Source organism: Beta vulgaris, chromosome 2 (genome assembly GCF_026745355.1).
Source record: "Beta vulgaris subsp. vulgaris cultivar EL10 chromosome 2, EL10.2, whole genome shotgun sequence".
NCBI classification, from domain to species: domain Eukaryota; kingdom Viridiplantae; phylum Streptophyta; class Magnoliopsida; order Caryophyllales; family Amaranthaceae; genus Beta; species Beta vulgaris.
In genome coordinates this window covers 25,568,659-25,581,837 of record NC_079203.1, presented here as the reverse complement: position 1 = coordinate 25,581,837, position 13,179 = coordinate 25,568,659, and positions in this window count along the sequence as shown.

The window sequence follows — 13,179 nt, the reverse complement described above, 5'->3', positions numbered from 1 at the left end:
ATATGTGCTAGAAATTCGATCAAAATAGATCGAAAATCTAGCAAAATGTCACTATGATCGAGCATGATCAAGTGAATGAAATAGAAGGGAAAAGTATGGGGAAAGAGGGAAGAAAAGGGGAAAAGGAGAGCCAAAACAAGCCAAAAGAAAGTCATAAAGTGCGTTAGGAACGCCCTTATCAAATACTAAATTAACTAATTAAACAGCCTAATTAATTACTAAACAACTTTACTTACTAATTAACTAATTACAACTTAACGTAATTACGAAAACAGTAAATATAATATCAAACTAATAAAACTGATATAATATGTTAAGTACATAATAGGTTATACCGCTAAATCTCGCCGGCAAAAGAATTCCGACGACCGACCTCCGGAACCGAAACACCACACCACACACGCGCACCACTCCCGCGCGCACAACCGAATCCGCCGCACCAACCTCGCGACTTTGCACGCTCGACTCCCTCGCTCACCCTTTTGAGTTTCGTCGCACAACCCCACTCGCACGACCCAGATTCGTCGCGCGCAACCACACTCGCACGACCCCAATTCGTCGCGCAACAACAGCAGCCTCGCGCTTACACCGACGCCCAGCACTCGCGTCGCTACTTCGCACCACCGCACACACTCGCACCAGCCCTCTCGCACAACTCTAAACAGCTCGCACGAACCTTCGACACCCTCGTTCGCAGCACCGTCTCGCACAACCCTCGAACACTCACACACAAAATCACCCTCGCTCGCACCAACTCCTTCGCACACGACACTCTCGTCGCTCGCACAGCCTCGAACCATCGAAGGAGTTCAGGGGAGGCAATGAGAGAGAGAGAAAAGCTGAGAGAGGAAGAACATCGAGAGATTGAGAGAGGAGAGAGAAATTGAGACAGAGAAGATGACGGTTGAGAAGGGAAGAGAGTGAAAGTTAAGGTTTATTTTGTTTTTCTGATTTTTTTTCCCTTCTTCGTTTCCCTTTTATACTCCTCTTCAACCCTAGGTCATGTAAATTCGGTTTAACCTTTTATAAACTCCGAAATTTACTAAACCAACTCATATTATCATTATTTTATTCCTATTATTTTGTAAATAATACTCAAATACCTTTTGATTAACCTCTTTATATTTTCTTAATTAATACGAAATAACTCCAAAAATACGGAGGTAGCCCGACTTAACGACGATCTTTTTCACTTCTAAGTCCCAAAATTTCACAAGCGTTTGCTAACGTTCGCACAACAGATAAGCAGATAAGCAGTGTTTACACATAACTAACATAATTAACATACTTTAGGGTGAAAGCGCGAAATTCTATCGCATTCTTCCCCCCTTAAAAGAAAAGTTACGTCCCCGTAACTCACGTACCTCTTGAAAAGCTCAGGGTACTTCAGACGCATTGCATCTTCGGCTTCCCATGTGGCTTCCTCGGTATTTTAATTTCTCCACAACACTTTGACAATTTTGACGTCCTTATTCCTTGTACTCCGCACTTTGCGATCTAGGATCTCGACAGGTTTCTCCTCATAGGACAAGGTTTCGTCTATCTCGACGTTTTCCGGTTCAAGGACATGTTATACATCAGGTACGTATTTCCGGAGTTGGGATACGTGAAACACGTTATGGACCCTTTCTAAGTCGTTGGGAAAATCTAGGTGTAATATCCCAAATTTTTGTAACTATTTTATAAAATTTATTTTGTTAAATAAGATTTTATAAATATAAAATTCTGAAAAATAAATTATAAATATAGTAAATCAGATTTTTTTAGAAATTATTTTTTATAATACCAGATTTTTTTTATCATTTAAAAATAAATAAATAAAATAAAAATAAAGTTTTGAAATTTTTAGGAAAAGTCAGATTTTTTTTCCGTTCAAAAAAAGAAAGATAGAGAGAAAAGAAAATTCTGAAATTTTTTCAAATACTTATCTTTTAGTGAAACCTAGAGTTACATACATATATATATCCCCAAACACCCAAAAATGCTCACGTAATTCACTTTCTTCATCTTTTGGTAAGTTCTAAATTTCAGATTTAGAATCACCATTGTTAAATTTCGAAGGTTTCAACCAGAAAAAAAAATAATAATATATTTTTTACCAGACATCGCGACTCCGACGACTTGGCCGGAGTCCGACGTCGGTCTTCTTCTTCTTTCTTCTTTCCTTTCTTCCTCCTGCTTCTCGCTGCTGCGTGCTGCGTGCAGCGTGCACCAGTTCTTTGAAAATTTGTTTGTCAAGCTTTAAAAGTTTTAATACAAAAAAAAAAGAGAAAAAGGAAAAGATTACATGTGCAGCAAAGTCCACGAGAGATTTGTGACTTGCTGTCACATGAGAGTTGAAACAATTTTCAAGAAAAAAAAAATTTCCTTTCAAATTGTGACGGTGCTGTCACGTTTTTTTCAAAGCTTTTAAATTTGTTCTTTGCAACCTTGGTTATTTGACTTTGTCAGTTACTATTAATTTTGTAATTTTGAATAATTATTTTTTCGGGATATTATATTAAGTGACTAACTTGAGGTGATATTATTTGTTGTAGACGGAATCTTCGTAGAAGGTGACTTTTAGTTGATATTGCTATATTTGTGACGCGTTTGAGGTAATTCACAATGTCCATCAATAACTAGAATCCCGTTAGAAATTGTATGTGGTATGCGTAATACATGTGATTATATGATTCTATGTTTATATTAGAGGTATATATGTGGCATAAATAGTATTAGTATGTGTTATGACTAAAATTATTATTATTATATTTATAGTACCTATTATTCCTACGTATAATACACATATGTATCTACAAGTGTTTTGTTATTATTACTTTTGGGATATAGTGTACATATGTAATCACCATGTTTAAGAAAATTATATTAACGTTGGTAATGTAACTTAATGGGTAAAATTAGTGAGTTAATGATGTTTCGAACGGTATAAGTTGATATGGTGACTCTTTGAGGCTCTAATGATGGATGTATTGGTTACTACGAATTATGGACGTTATTATCATAATTATATTAAGTGGTTAAGTTGTGAAAATTATTTATTGAACTGAAGATGTTCCTGCTAATGTTAATGTGATGTTTGATGTGTCGCAACTTTTAAAAATCTATTAATCACGTAAAGTGGAAACATTATTGAGGGAATTATCCCGTGGATTTGGATCCTCCATAGGTGATGAACAGTACTTGATTTTATTATGTTACAACTCTTTATTGTCTTCCTCCTAATACTATTGTGCGCATTGCGGATACCCATTAGATTAGTGAGGGGTGTGCACACTAGGGACGTTCTGCAAAACGATATTGGCCATTACTCTTAATTTATCTGGGTGACGACCCATGTTGAAGTAGGTGGTTACTGGGATTAGTCCCGGCCTACTGACGTTCAATTCCCTTCTAACAATTAAAATTGTTGTGTATGACTCATATAAACTTGGATAATTGAAATGGTTAATCATATTATATACTTGTTTGTATTATGTTATACTTGTCTGTATTACGTTATATTTGTCTGTATTATGCTATAAAAATTATTTTCAAAATATAACTATTATTATTATTATTATTATTTTACGGGATGGAATTGTAATTACTTAGCTTTCGCTAATTTTTGTATTTTTGTTTTCTTTGTTCTGTTCCATATTTACATTGTGCAGGTTGGTGAAAGGGACTATGTTGCAGGAATGAGTGAATTTATAGTTTTTAAGTTCACCTAGTTTAATAAACACTACAGTACTGTCATTTGAGATTGTTTAGTTTTGATTTGGTATAAATTAGACAACTTAGTTTGGTTTATTTTGATACTTTGGTTTGTGAGTTAAATTTTTTATTCGTAATAATTAGCCTTGCATTTATTTTTAACAATAGATGCGGCGGTAACACCCTAAAGGTTTGGTCAGCTATTTTAATGAAAAGTGAATGTTTTATAAAGTTTTAGAACCAAAGTTTTTGGGGTGTTACAGTAGGCGATAAGCGACTTTCCCTACTCTCGCCAGTATCTCATATGGTCCTATGAACTTAGGGCTTAACTTCCCCTTTTTCCCAAATCGCATCACTCCTTTCATTGGGGACACCTTAAGCAATACTTTTTCCCCGACTTCGTAATTCTCATCCCTTCGCTTCTGATCCGCATAGGATTTTTGCCTATCCTGTGCAGCCTTAATCTTTTCTTGAATGACTGGCACTTAATCCACTGTCTCCTGAATCATCTCAGGTCCTAACACCACAATAATGTCGTTCCAACACAAAGGGCTACAACACTTTCTCCCATACAGTGCTTCGAATGGTGCCATCTTAATACTAGCATGGTAGCTGTTGTTGCATGAGAATTCTATGAGGTCCAAATGGTCTTCCCATGATCCTTGGTATTCTAAGGCACATGCTCGCAACATATCCTCTAAGGTTTGAATAGTTCTTTCAGTTTGACCGTCGGTAGCTAGGTGAAAGGATGTACTCATCAATAGCTCACTTCCAAATGCTTCCTGGACCTTTTTCTAGAAATTCGAAAGAAATCGCGAATCTCTATCTGATACTATACTCGTGGGTACTCCATGCAATCGAATGACATTTTTCACATAAGCCTTGGCTAAGGCTTCCATACTCCACGTATCCTTCATAGGTATAAACCTTGCTATCTTGGTTAGTCTGTCCACAATCACCCATATGGTAATATTGCCTCCCCGACTCCTAGGTAAGGCGACAACGAAGTCCATGGATATCGAATCCCATTTCCATGTCGGAATGTCTAAGGGTTGAATCTTTCCTTGTAACACCCCGATAATTCTCTTTTCTAGAAAATACTTTTATAATAAACCTTAGAGAATTACCCGGGATTTATCGCCCGTGTGATAACGTTTCGACTTACTAAGAATTTCGCAGCGGAAAACAACTTAATAAAAACAACTTCATTAAAACTTATGATACCAATAACAATGTCAGAAACTAAAACACACCAACTTAAAACTATTGTCTGAAAACATAAGTTCCTACGAAAACAGCTTAAATGGTACTAGTAATACAAAGAGTCTCTCCATTCCAGATTCCCAATGAGATGCATCTGCGAACCTGTAATGCCAATGCTTTCTTGACTCTGCTCCCCCGAAGGATCACCACAGGATCAATAAGCAAAGCCATGATCACACACACAACAAGCACGTAATCAGCAAAGCTGAGTACTACATATCAGGCATAAATAATCCTAAACATGATACTACAAAGATAACTTGCAGGGATAAATAATAATATAAACATATAATAATCTGCAGTCAACTTCTACTGAACTAGACTCTAAACTTTATTTCTTTCTTTAAATGGAATAGTTATTGGATGAGTTGACTAGCTAAAATAGGAAATACGGGAGCTACCACGTATTCCAAAATGACCTGCGATATCGAGGAACCTTTGAACTGAAAGAGGGATGGTGATCAACCCATTCCTAGAAGAACCCATGGCACGCTCACCATGCATTCCAACCCTTAGTGTCCAACTCTAGACGTGCACCAGTCTAAAGTCTATAACCTATTCTCGTTTCACTTTACGTTGAATATATTTTATTACTTGTGTTGACACAACAAACAAGCAACACATAACTAATACTCAAACAGTCATAACAGAAACTCTTTTTATCTTTGGATTAACAAGTGATCACAACTCATCAATCAAGACTCCTTTAACTCATTTTTATGCTTTACTAACTTGCTTGTTGAACCTAGCCAACAATAAACTTTACCTTTATATAGGTAGAACTTGTAACTTACGAAATGAGGTCCACGGTCCTTATAAGATAATAAATAATACTCAAAGAATACATGTAAGACATGATTCACTCTAACTTATATTAATTCACTCACAAACATTGTTGTTAAAATCCCGATCCGGATCTTACGATTCTACGATTTTACGATCCTGGAGGACCTCACCGATCCTGATCCTACGTAGGATCTTAATTTTGTAGGATCTTTCGATCCTACCCACCCACAAAAAATCACGTGGTAGGATCTTAACACGATTCTACGATCCTACGATTCTACGATCCGATTCTACCGTGTAAATATTATAAAGTAATTTCACATATAATATTTCTCTTATTAGATTTTGGTCGCATGTTGCTTTAATCTTATAGTATTGAAAAACTATCATCATTTGCTAATTAAAAAATTCATTATTAATATCATTTGCTAATTAAAAAATTCATTATTAATATGTGTAAATTTTTAACATAAGGTTCTCACCATATTTTATTATAATTATCTCTATTTCACCAAATTGTAGGATCTTACGATCCTACGATTCGATCCCACCGATTCGATTCTACCAACCCCTACGATCCAAAGTAGGATCCTGATCCTGATAACATTGCTCACAAATTAATAAATAAACTTGACTTATCCTGCTTGCATCAATCTTCCATACAAACATTTATAATCATAATCACTTCTAGTTTACATGTAGCACACAGGCAAATAACATGTAAAAACAATTCTAGTAATCATATATATGAACAAATAGAGTCCTATATATGATACTAATAAATAAAATACTCTTAGAGCATGCTTCTAAATCACATAGCACGTAGACGATGTACGTAGCTTGTATAAACAAACCGGTAGGCCACTTTTACTCGCTAAAAGTCTCCTACTACGAAATCTCCGCCTAGAAAATAAAGTAATGAAATAAATATCTCGAACTAAAAATTTACAACAACTTTAAAACGATCAAAATCCCCCTTAAACGTGTTTTAAAATCGTTTTTACGTACCAAACTTTCGTTATTTTTAATCCCTAGTATATATAGTACAGCTATTCTAGTGATTAAAAATCATTTAAAACTCTTAAAATACTAATTTTTTTAAAATTACAGCACTTATAAAATTTCATAAATCTTCTGAAAATATATTCGATACATATAAAATTATATACTAACCAAATCTCATGATTTATACTTTTTATATATAGTTTCTAGTAATTAAAAACCCTAAAAACTATAAATTTCATGATGAAAACTAAAATAAACTTAACATATAAAATCTAAAATTTATTATAATAATAAACATAATAACCGAAATATATATATGCATATAAAACAGTAATTTAAATCATAAACATGCTAATTATTAATAAAATAACATAAAAACTAGTACTTTAATGGAATCTTAGACAGGAAGAAAGAAAAAACAACCACAACAATGATGAGGAAGAAACCGGACAACAGCAGCCACGGAGGAGAAAAGCCGGCGGTCAAGATTCGGTTCTCAAGAAGCAAACGTGACGTTTCTTGTTGTTACTTGGAGAAGAAGAAACAAATCTTTGAGAGAAAACTTGATGAAAACGACGCATAAGGAGGAGAGAGAGGGAATGCCGAGTGAGAGAGAGAATGACATGAGAAGAGGAGAGAAATAAGTGTAGGGTAAAATTATTTTGGGTTTTTAGGATATTTATATAAAGGCTTGTACTTGTGGGCTTAGGAAAAGAGATTTTAATTAATGAAACTTGATGACTAATAAGATGGGCTATTTAAAACTTTAGTCATCAAATGACTCTTTCCCTTTGTATCACTTTTGGGCTTTCGATTCCATTAACTACCTTTTTCAATATAGTTTTAATATTTAAAACTCTTATTAAAACATGCATGCTTAATTAAAATATTTCAAATTTTATTAAGCTATGAAAAATAATTTCAGTTGACTTTTAAAATAGTCAACCCTTTTTAAAAGTCAAATCATTTTCCAAATTCATTTGGATTTAAATATAACTACATAAATACTTTAATATATTTATGAAAATTCTTTAAAATTGTGGGGGATTACAGTCTATCCCCCTTAAAAGAAGTTTCGTCCCGAAACTTGACACAAAATCCTCGTACTTTCAAAAGTTTGAACTCAACATTTTGAAAACTTCCTTTCCATTTTTAAAACACTTGTGTTACTTATGAACACTTTTCTTATGCGGAGACTCTACTTCTTTTGCACTAACATGTGCAAATTGCCCGACATAGGCATACATATGCATGAAAATGTCATAAAAATAGACAAAAGCGCGAAATTTATCGCATTCTACCCCCCTTAAAGAAAACGAGTTACGCCCTCGTAACTCACCTCAAGGAATAGATCTGGATACTTTTTCCTCATATCGTTTTCGGCTTCCCACGTGGCCTCTTCTGACTCGTGGTTAGACCAAAGAACTTTGACAATATGAACATCCTTGTTGCGAGTAATACGCACTTTCTTGTCGAGAATCTTGACGGGTCTTTCCTCATATGTGAGGCTACTATCTATCTGAACTCTTTCAGGCTCTAACACATGACGCTCATCCAGGATATAACGCTTAAGTTGGGAGATGTGGAATATATCATGCATCTTTTCAAACTCCATTGGCAATGCCAATCTATAAGTTACTTTCCCAATGCGCTCCAAAATCTCATATGGGCCTACATATTTAGCACTTAGCTTGCCCTTTTTCCCAAATCTCATAACGCCTTTAGTGGGTGATACTTTTAGGAATACTTTATCACCTACAGCAAACTCATCTTCGCGACGTTTTAAATCTGCATAACTTTTCTGCCTATCTTGCGCAGCTTGAATTCGAGCCTGAATCAATTTGACATTCTTGACGGTATCCTCAATAAATTTAGTCCCCAAGACTATATTTTCGCTAAAGTCACTCCAGCAAATGGGATTTCTACATTTCCGTCCATATAATGCCTCAAATGGTGCCATCTTTATACTTGCATGGTAACTATTGTTGTAAGAAAACTCAATCAAATCTCATTGGTCCTCCCAACTTCCTTGAAAATCGATTGCACAAGCTCTCAACATATCTTCCATAGTCTGATTAGTCCTCTCAGTCTGACCATCGGTCGCAGGGTGAAAGGCAGTACTCATTTTCAATGTTGTCTCAAGGTTTAATTGGACCTTTTCCCAGAACTTAGATAGAAATCTAGAGTTACGATCCGAGATAATGTCCTTTGGAACTCCATGCAATCTCACTACATGCTTGATATAGGTCTTAGCGAGTTGCTTCTTTTTCCATGTCTCCTTAATAGGTACGAACACGGCGGACTTGGTCAGTCTATCCACAATAACCCAAATGGTATCATTTCCACTCCTCGTTTTGGGTAAGGCAGTCACAAAATCCATAGAAATAGAATCCCACTTCCATCCAGGGACCTCTAACGATTGAACTTTGACAGGCTAAAGTCGTATCACCTTATCAAAAATAATCCTAAAGTCCTCTGACAAATAGTAGTCAGGGAAGTAGGGTCGAATCCACAGAGAAATAGTGTTCTTTTCCTAATTATCAGTCAAATCTAGAGTATAGAAACGAGTGTTTGTGAATAATTATACTAAACTAGACTATAACTATATCAAGAATTATCAATAATGAAAAGTCTAGGGCATAGGTTCACCAATGATCAATATTTCGAGATGAAACACAAAAATCAATAATTATATATGCAGTTAAATAGGTTGATTCGCTCTCTCAAGTCTAAATCAACCATAGAACGGTATTAACAGGCTCTCGCAATTTATTAATACCAACTCTACCTATTGAAACTAGCCCTAATATCAAGTTTATACCTCTCAGCGCATAACCTAATATTGCAACACTATAATAATCAAATCTGGCCAAATTGGATTGAATAGACATAAAAACATTCAATAGGAATCAACATGCATCAATAAAAATCAATACTTTAATAAACATCCCTTCCTAATTGATCATGGATCCCCTTAAATCCTAGAAATAGACTACTTAATCATAATTGGGGAAAACATATTCATAATTAAATAAGCAAACATGAATTAATAATCAAGGATTGAATAGGAATGAGAAGAGGAAAGAAATAATACCAATTGTAGAACCAATCTTGCAAAAATCAAAACTTCTATTGAAAATTTAATGTAATTGGGAAAAAAGCAAAACTAGGGTTCTTCACTAACTGAGAGAAAAAAAGAGTCCTCATCTCCAATGAATTAATGATGGAAAAAAAAATAGAAAATAAGATAGGAAATAATAATATTCCCTTGAGTCTTTATACCTTTCTATTTCCTAAAACAACTAGAAAAATAGAGTCTAATTCGTCAAAAGATAAAGCCCTATTCGACTAGGCAACACGGAATAACCCGCGGGCGCGGGTTTTCGTCCTGCAAAACAGCGTCAACTTGTAAAGACCATATCTCGCAAACTAGAAGTCGTATCGGGGCGTGTGATACACCGTTGGAAAGCTCTTCAAGTCTAGTTTTCAACCCCACTGAAATCACTAAATTCCGATCTCTGTATAATGAGTTATGATCAAAAGAGTGCACATGACTCAATTTCCATACTTCTTTTAATATGTTTCCGCTATGTTTGGGTTCAATCTGACTCGAAGATGCCCTTTGGACTTCTCATTTGACTTAGCTCCTTCCTAGATGCTTCTCATGCTTAACCTTGTCCAATAATACTCCAATTGTGTTCTCAATACCTGAAAACTATCAAAAACACCGAAAACACACACAAGAGTGATATCTTCTCAACTTAAGTAACTATATGCAATTATTGGCTAAGAATGCAACTAAATGATCCTAAAATGCAACCTAAATGCATCATGAAATACCTATATTAATATGAATCATCAAACTTTCCCCATGGGTCTCTTATGGTCTATCTTCACCTTCTTACAAGTTAGGCACTTAGACACATATTCGGCTACCTCTCGCTTCATGTTTGGCCACCAATAGATCACCTTAAAGTCTTTATACAACTTGTCACCTCCAGGGTGCACAGAATATGGAGTATTATGCCCTTCGTCCATAAAACGTTTCTTAAGGTCATTGCACTTTTGTGGTACACACCACCTCCCTTTAAACCTTAGACTCCCATCATCATGAATCTTGAAGTCTACTTCCTTTCCTTGCTTCATTTTCTCCTTGATCTTGTCTAGGTGCTCATCCCCGACTTGACCCTAATAATCTCGTCGAAAACTGACACTCCCAAAGAAAGATTACTAAGTCTAGCCTCACTTTCCCCAGGATTTAAAATTTCTAGGCTCAACCTTTGCATATCTCGACACAACTCCTCAGGGACTATCAAAGTACTCAAACTATGACTCGATTTTCTACTTAGGCTCAGCCACCACATTTGCTTTCCCCTCATGATACTGGATGTCTAGTCATAATCCTTAATCAACTCTAGCCATCTTCTTGCCTCATTTCAGGTCTTTTTGGGTGAAAATGTACTTCAAACTCTTATGGTCTGTAAATATCTTACAAGTTGCTCCATAAAGATAATGTCTCCAAATTTTCAATGCAAACACTATGGCAGCTAACTCTAGATCATGGGTAGGGTAATTAGCCTCATAAGGTTTCAATTGACGCGATGCATAAGCTATTACCTTACCATTCTGTTGTAACACAAACCCAAACCATTTTTCGAAGCATCACTATAGACCTCAAACCCTCATTCCATCAGGTAGGGTTAAACAGGTGCAGTGGTTAAACGATCCTTCAAGATCTGAAAGCTTCCTCACACTTCTCATTCCACTCAAACTTGGACTCCTTTTTCATCAAATTGTCATAGGTTTGCTATCTTCGAGAAATCTCTCACAAATCTCCTATAATAGCCAGCTAAACCCAAGAAACTCCTAATTGACACACTCTTTGGAGTTGGCCACTCACTCACAGCTTGAATCTTAGCAGGATCTACTGAGACTCCTTCCTTAGACACAAAATGACCCAAAAATGCTACTTTCTCCAAACGAAACTCACACTTAGAGAACTTGGCATATAATTGGTTCTTTCTCAAAGTCTCCAAAATAATCCTCAAATGTTCATCATGCTCGGTTTCATTCCTCGAATATATCAAAATGTCATCAATGAAAACCACTACGAACTTATCCAAAAACTCATGAAAGATCTATTCATCAAGTCCATAAATATAGCAGGAGCATTGGTTAACCCAAATGGCATTACAGTGAACTCGTAGTGACCATAACGCGTTCTAAAGGCAGTCTTAGGTACATCCTTATCGCTACCCTCAATTGATGATATCCTGAACGTAAGTCAATCTTCGAGAACACACTCGCTCCATTCAGTTGATCGAATAGGTCATCTATTCTAGGCAAAGGGTACTTGTTCTGATGGTAACATTGTTCAACTCCCTATAGTCATACATAACCTCATACTCCCATCCTTTTTCTTCACGAACAAACAGGAGCTCCCCAAGGCGATGCACTAGGTCTGATATAACCCTTACCAAAAGTTCTTGCAATTGCGTCTTTAACTCACTCATCTCAGGAGGTGCCATTCTATAAGGTGCCTTAGATATAGGTGCAGTTCCAGGAACTAAGTCTATGGTAAACTCAACGCTCTTGCAGGCGGCATACCTGAAATTTCACTCGGAAATACTCCATAAACTCATTCACTATTGGAACATCCTCAAGTTTTAACTCAGCTTCCTTACTACATCTTGCACGCTACAGAAAATAAGCTCACACCCCTTTCTCATCAACTTCTGCACTTGCATAGCAGAGATCACTCCAAACTTCTTGGGTTTCCCAAATCGTCTATATGAGGTCAATTTTCCCGAAGGGTTTCTCAACACTACCTTTTGAACTTCACAATCAATGTTAGCCTTGTAAAGACTCAACCAGTTCATCCCAAGAATCACATCTAGGTCTCCCAAATTAAATTCTATTAAGTCAGACGGAAAGACACAGCCTCCTATCTTCAAAGGCAGGTTTTTAAACAGCTTGGTATACCTTATGATTTCTCCAATAGGTATGCTAATAGGAAACTCAAACACTTCAAAATCTACTAAACCCAATTGAATTTCCTCAATCAAAGCTTGCTCAAATCATTGAGCCTTTAACTCCTCAGTGGCTATTACCTCAAATGGCAAACTAAGCTATGAACTTTCTATAATACTTAGAGATGTCATGCTCTCCATCCTAAGTTGATAAACTCTTGGCTTTAGTTTCCTCATAAAAGCAGGGTAAAATTTTCTCTTAAAGCAGCAATAAAGGATTCCCAAATAAACTCTTTCATAATACTGAGTCTAGTCTCATTCTCTTTCTACTATAAGTCAGTCTCATCTTTCAGATACAGTATAACTTGACCTACTTTCACACTCTCAGGACAGTTCACAGCCCCAAAAATCTTTTCAAACCCCTAATCCGACTCTTTAAGAGGATAGGGTCAGCTTACCC